This window comes from Biomphalaria glabrata, chromosome 17 (assembly GCF_947242115.1).
Source record: "Biomphalaria glabrata chromosome 17, xgBioGlab47.1, whole genome shotgun sequence".
NCBI lineage: Eukaryota > Metazoa > Mollusca > Gastropoda > Planorbidae > Biomphalaria > Biomphalaria glabrata.
The window spans coordinates 1,543,349-1,549,785 of NC_074727.1; positions in this window are offsets into that span (position 1 = coordinate 1,543,349).

Genomic DNA, 6,437 nt, shown 5'->3' on the forward strand with positions numbered 1-6,437 from the left:
CACAAAGCTATCCAAATACTTCTAAAATTAGAAGGTAATATAAGTTTAAAAATTTTACCGATCGATATAATTCTCTACACAAAGTTTATCTCCCCTTAAATACGTAAAGCCGACTGTCTATATATAAAGCAACAAACAAAATATAAAAATACTTACAAAGATAACATATTTTAGAGAAATAACTCCTCTATTACTACCATTTTTCTCAATATCGCAAGATTTGATTTTCTTCTTGTACTGAAAAAAATAATTACCGCTAATTAATTAGCTAATTGTTGTTTTTTTTACTTATTTCATGTGGTGCCATCTACAATGAATAATTTTGCAAAGTTCAACTTGATCCGAGAATGAGAAGTGGGAGAAATAACATGTACAAGATTACAACTAGACAGACTAGGCTGGCTGCCTGGTCGTGCGGTTTGCGCGCTGGACTGTCGTTTATCGACGGTCGAGGGTTCAAACCCTGCTCGCTCCCATCCCCCGTCGTCCTGCGGGAGGTTTGGACTAGGAAGTAAACTATCTTCAACTCTGAAGGAACACCCGAAAACATGTAAAACAAACGGATTTAGTTGCTATAAGCTTTGTAAAATGACTACAAGGGGCAATCGAATCAAACTAAATATGCATCCTAAAAAAAAACAGTTATTGTAATCACAACAAATTTCCGTAAGGATCAGTAAAGCAGTCTTAAAAGTATAGGTGCTATCGAATGAAACGACAAAGAGCTCTCGTATAATAATGCAGGTGCTATCGAATGAAACGACACGGGCTCTCGTATAATAATACAGTCTCAATCGAATGAAACGATACGGGCTCTCGTATAATAATACAGTCTCAATCGAATGAAACGACACGGGCTCTCGTATAATAATACAGTCTCAATCGAATGAAACGACACGGGCTCTCGTATAAAAGTACAGGCGCAATCGTTTGAACGTCTGGGAACATTCAGAAAACAGAGTTTGAGACTCCTCAGAGAATTCTAGATCTAATTAACAGCCAGGAGATCTTCACTTCAGGAGGTCAGTACAGTCGGTCCCATCTAGCAAGCCTGCAGCTGTGGTTTCTCTCCACAGACCACAGTGACGTAGTCGTGTCCTGCTAAAGTTATTGCCTCCAATCATTCATTACACTAATTGAGCAAATAGTGAATAGCATTGCCCAGCGGGTCCTGTTGAATGGAACCTCTTCTGAAATATGTATAGATTGGTTTTATCGAGTTTAAGGTTTGTTATTGAGCGATGTTGGATATTGTTTATTTTTATGTTCTCATTACACGAAAGATTTCCATGTATCTAGGTCACACCTTGCAATGCTAAACTAACCTAGGTGACATTTGAGCCTTTATAAAAAGCTTATATCAACTCACAAAGTCGGTTTGCCAGGTAAACATTTTGTAGGCCTACACGTTATTTCTCACACACCAATTCTCGGATCAAGTTGAAACTTCGCACAATTATTCATTGGCGTAGACAATAAATGAATCAAGGATAAAAAAAATATTTAATCAATTAATTACTGGTAATTAATTATTTTGTTTGATATCAAATTAAGGGAAATAACTTCTGCATTAAAGAGAGATATAGTTGTAAGTAGAGAGTTCTTCGCCTTAGATAAGCTTTTTCTTTTATATATATATATATATATTTTTAAAATAAATTTTCCTTGTATATCAAATGTATTCAAATCTCTATCCAAAGTGCTCAAAAGTATTCAGTTTGTGTCACGTGATTTGGTGCATGTTCAGGTGCTTGAGACGAGTGTTTATAGCGACATCCCGCAACCACTAACTCTTAGCGACACAGATATGTCCCAAACAAGGAGTGACACTCTGGCAATAAGAAATGTTTTTGGCCAGGGATTCTGTCCGCATTGACGTTTGTTGCTATCTTTATATATATGAATGGAAAAGTGTTAACATCTTCAACAAATAAGGGTCAGTGCTTAGTAAGGATTTTTAGACAAAATAGTTTACTCTAAGCAGGGCCGGCCCTAGCAATTGCGGGGCCCTATGCGGAACGGCTTGCGCGGGGCTTAGTCTGGGTAGGGATAAGCATAATGTCAAAATTAAGATTATTTTAGTAAGAAAATTCTTTCGTCTTTGCAATAATTTTTTTATTAATTTAAACCTCGCAATCCTGTTTTTATTTATTGGCACCCCAAAAATGACAATATTGTCCATTTTTGATGATATTTTAAAAATTTCAGATTTTTAGAACTTTTTCGTAAATTTTGCCTATTTAGGAGATTTCCTGAAAATCAGGAGGCCACAGAAACCCTGTTATTATATATAAGTTATAATGATTTAATTTAATAATTTACACTTACAATTAGCGCGAAGCCTTTGAAGGCGTGGGGCCCACTGCAACCGCATAGCCAAAGCCAAAAAAAAAAAACCCAAAACCCAGAGGTTTTCAATAATAATAATTTAATTAATATAGAACGCTGTTAACAAACATAATGTTGGCTCAAGGTGCTGTGATAACATCACGTCATCAACCACCATGGACGTTTTCAACAGTAGGCCTACGTCATCAACCACCATGGGCGTTTTCAACAGTAGGCATACGTCATCAACCACCATGGGCGTTTTCAACAGTAGGCATACGTCATCAACCAATATAGGCGTTTTCAACAGTAGGCATACGTCATCAACCACCATGGGCGTTTTCAACAGTAGGCATACGTCATCAACCACGATGGATGTTTTCAACAGTAGGCATACGTCATCAACCACGATGGATGTTTTCAACAGTAGGCATACGTCATCAACCACGATGGACGTTTTCAACAGTAGGCGTACGTCATCAACCACGATGGATGTTTTCAACAGTAGGCATACGTCATCAACCACGATGGACGTTTTCAACAGTAGGCGTACGTCATCAACCAACATGGACGTTTTCAACAGTAGGCGTACGTCATCAACCACCATGGGCGTTTTCAACAGTAGGCGTACGTCATCAACCACCATGGACGTTTTCAACAGTAGGCATACGTCATCAACCACCATGGACGTTTTCAACAGTAGGCGTACGTCATCAACCAACATGGACGTTTTCAACAGTAGGCGTACGTCATCAACCACCATGGACGTTTTCAACAGTAGGCGTACGTCATCAACCAACATGGACGTTTTCAACAGTAGGCGTACGTCATCAACCACCATGGACGTTTTCAACAGTAGGCGTACGTCATCAACCAACATGGACGTTTTCAACAGTAGGCGTACGTCATCAACCACCATGGACGTTTTCAACAGTAGGCGTACGTCATCAACCAACATGGACGTTTTCAACAGTAGGCGTACGTCATCAACCACCATGGACGTTTTCAACAGTAGGCATATGTCATCAACCAACATGGGCGTTTTCAACCGTAGGCATATGTCATCAACCACCATGGAAGTTTTCATAACATGGGCTTACAACACCGCAAACAGTGGCGTAGCTAGAGTTGGGGAGAGGAGGGGGACAAAATCATAATTCCCCCCCTCCCCCGTGCCCCTACTTGAGGTGGGCCGCCCCCCCCCCCCAAGCTCCTAATTTTTTTTTACATAAAATATTAAATATCAAGCCATTGTTATGTAATCTTGCTATTCAGGTGGAGTCAAAAATATTAGACAGTATTGATCTAAATGATGTTATAAGATGCCTTTGCTGGACAGAGGCGATATGAATGGACCTCATTCACCAATCGTAAACAAACAACATTTAGCTACGTCTTTTTCTACCTCTTCTATACAAATTACGTAATACACTCAGGCTGTCACGTGACAGTTTTTTTTTCCCATTGTTTTATCAATATTATCACTAGGCTAAATGTTGTTTATTTACGATTGGTGAATTAGGTCCATTGATCTTTGTCACTTGTGTTTATTATATCGCTAATAGACAACGACATTATTTATTAAAAGTCTTAATAATTATAATTTGTTGATTTTATTTATATACCGTACCAATCAGAGTTTGGACTTGAGTACACTATCTCGTGTCATGATGTCAAATATCAAAATGCAAGGGCCCCTAAAAAGTTCAAAGCCTTCCGGGCCCTTACATCCCTCGCTACGCCACTGCCGGCAAACATATACATAAGTATATTTAACTAGACAGCAAGTAATTTTTTTGGTAGACGAGAATGGAATGGAATGAAAAAATTTGATTGGTTAAAAAACAATAACTGTATTATTAAAATAAAATCAAAACGCATTTATGTTGATATATCGCAGCCACCCCTTTTTTTTTTCCCCGTTTCAAGCCTTGACTGTGCTGCTAATGTGTCTTTTCAATCAGCTTCTAGAGCAGCGGTTCTCAACCTTTTAAGCTCGGTGACCCCTTTTTACAATCTTCCACTCTGCCGCGACCCCCCACCCCCCAGACACACACAGCAATAGAAGAGTAGACAATAACAATTCTTATTTTTGATGGTCTTAGGCGACCCCTGGCAAATCGTCAATCGACCCCCAAGTGGGGTCGCGACCCACAGGTTGAGAACCCCTGTTCTAGAGGCTGACTGGCTGTTAATTATCATTATTTATGTAAACGAATGTGTCCAGACACACAACACGAGTGTCCTATTATATTCTGCCCTAGTGACTGTATTGATTGGCTGTTAATTATCATTATTTATGAACACGAATGTGTCCAGACACACAACACGAGTGTCCTATAATATTCTGCCCGAGTGACTGTATCGATTGGCTGTTAGGTGAGTAGAATGGTGACGAAAATGTGCCAAGGTAAATAGAACTATTGACTGACACAGGTGTGAAAAGGTTGCTGGCGCACTGTCCGCGTCTTAGCCTTTGAAGATTGTGCATCTTAATCCCCGAACACACCAAGTGATCCACGTCATGACTAATCGTATGCTGCTATGGATCACTTCACAGTTATACATAGTCATCCCGAGGAATCAACACACGGCCTTGACATTGTGTAGAGAGAAAAAAAAACAACTTAGGTCACAACTTCCTGTGCTCGAGATACACATCTAACACGCAACACTCGCGTCTTAGTGCTGTCGCAGAATTATATTAGTTAACCCTTAAAGTGCTGAGCTGTTTTACAATGAGTTCATACAAAATGAAATTAACAGTTCTAATGTTTAGAGGCAAAACTACCACACGCGCCTTAAGGGTTAAGTCTGAGGTCTGCGTAATGTATCCCTTTTTTTGTGGACAAAGCCAATATGAACTCACTCCGTCTGTCTGTCAGTCTGTCTGTCATATGACATAAGGTGCTTTAGACGTAGAGAAAACTTAAATAGCCGTAGAACAGAGGCTTTGTCTGCATCAGGTGTGGGGAAATATGTAGGTTGTAAATGGGTTTGCGTGGCCATGTGGAACACTGCACTCATCCTTAATCTTTAAAATCGAAGACATTTCCGTTATTCCGACAAAGTAGAAAAAAAAAAAAAATTTTAAAATAAAATATTGGATGATAAATGGACAATGGAAGTTACACAACAGTATATAAGTTCCATTGTTAGGCTGCATCAGCGGAAAGAGGGGTGACAACATATACTCGTAATAGATATCTTCGGGGCCCTGTATACACTAGTGCTGCTGAGGTACCATATCTTAAGAAAATTTCTTGTTGGACACTAAATTTTCTATTCGTTTAAAGCAGCGGTTCTCAACCTTTTAAGTTCGGCGACCCCTTTTTACAATCCCCCACTCTGCCGCGACCCCTACCCCCCCCCCCGACACGCACAAATACAGCTATAGAAAGAGTAGACAATAACAATCCATATTTTCGATTATCTTAGGCGACCCCTGGCAAATGGTCAATCGGGGGTCGCGACCCACAGGTTGAGAACCCCTGGTTTAAAGAAACTTGTTTGTCTCAGTGTCAGAGAATGATTGTAACAATGAATTTTGTTTAAACAAAACTATATTCTTACATAGCTTACTGAAGTCTTCTCTATTAATGTTAGATTAAAGATTATAGAAGCAAAGAAATTATATTATTATTATCTTATTATTTTAAAAAAATTAAATGACTTGGCAGGTATCAATAATAATGAGGCTTATCTGTGAAGATTAAGAAGAATCGCAGCATTTAATGCGGTTGCCCAGTCCTACTGTATCAGTGGAGATTTTCACCCTGAACAAACAATGTCAAGGACGCGAAATCAAAGTTCAAAGTTGACAAGTAAACTAAATCTACAAACGGAAGTGCTTAGAAAATATGATACTGAAGTACCAAGAAATGCAAAACAAATTATTACTTAAATTTACAAAATACAATATAGCTTTTTTTTTTATGGACCTTTTTATTTTTTACACCGGAAACACCAATAAAGCTTGCTATGGATTTGCTCCCATATATGAAAATGCCTTATACATGCCAATGCGACAGTATGTCTTACAAAGCTCTTTATTCTCGTCAGAATTTTTTTTTAGCCTAATTTTTATAAGTTTTATGCACATTAAACTG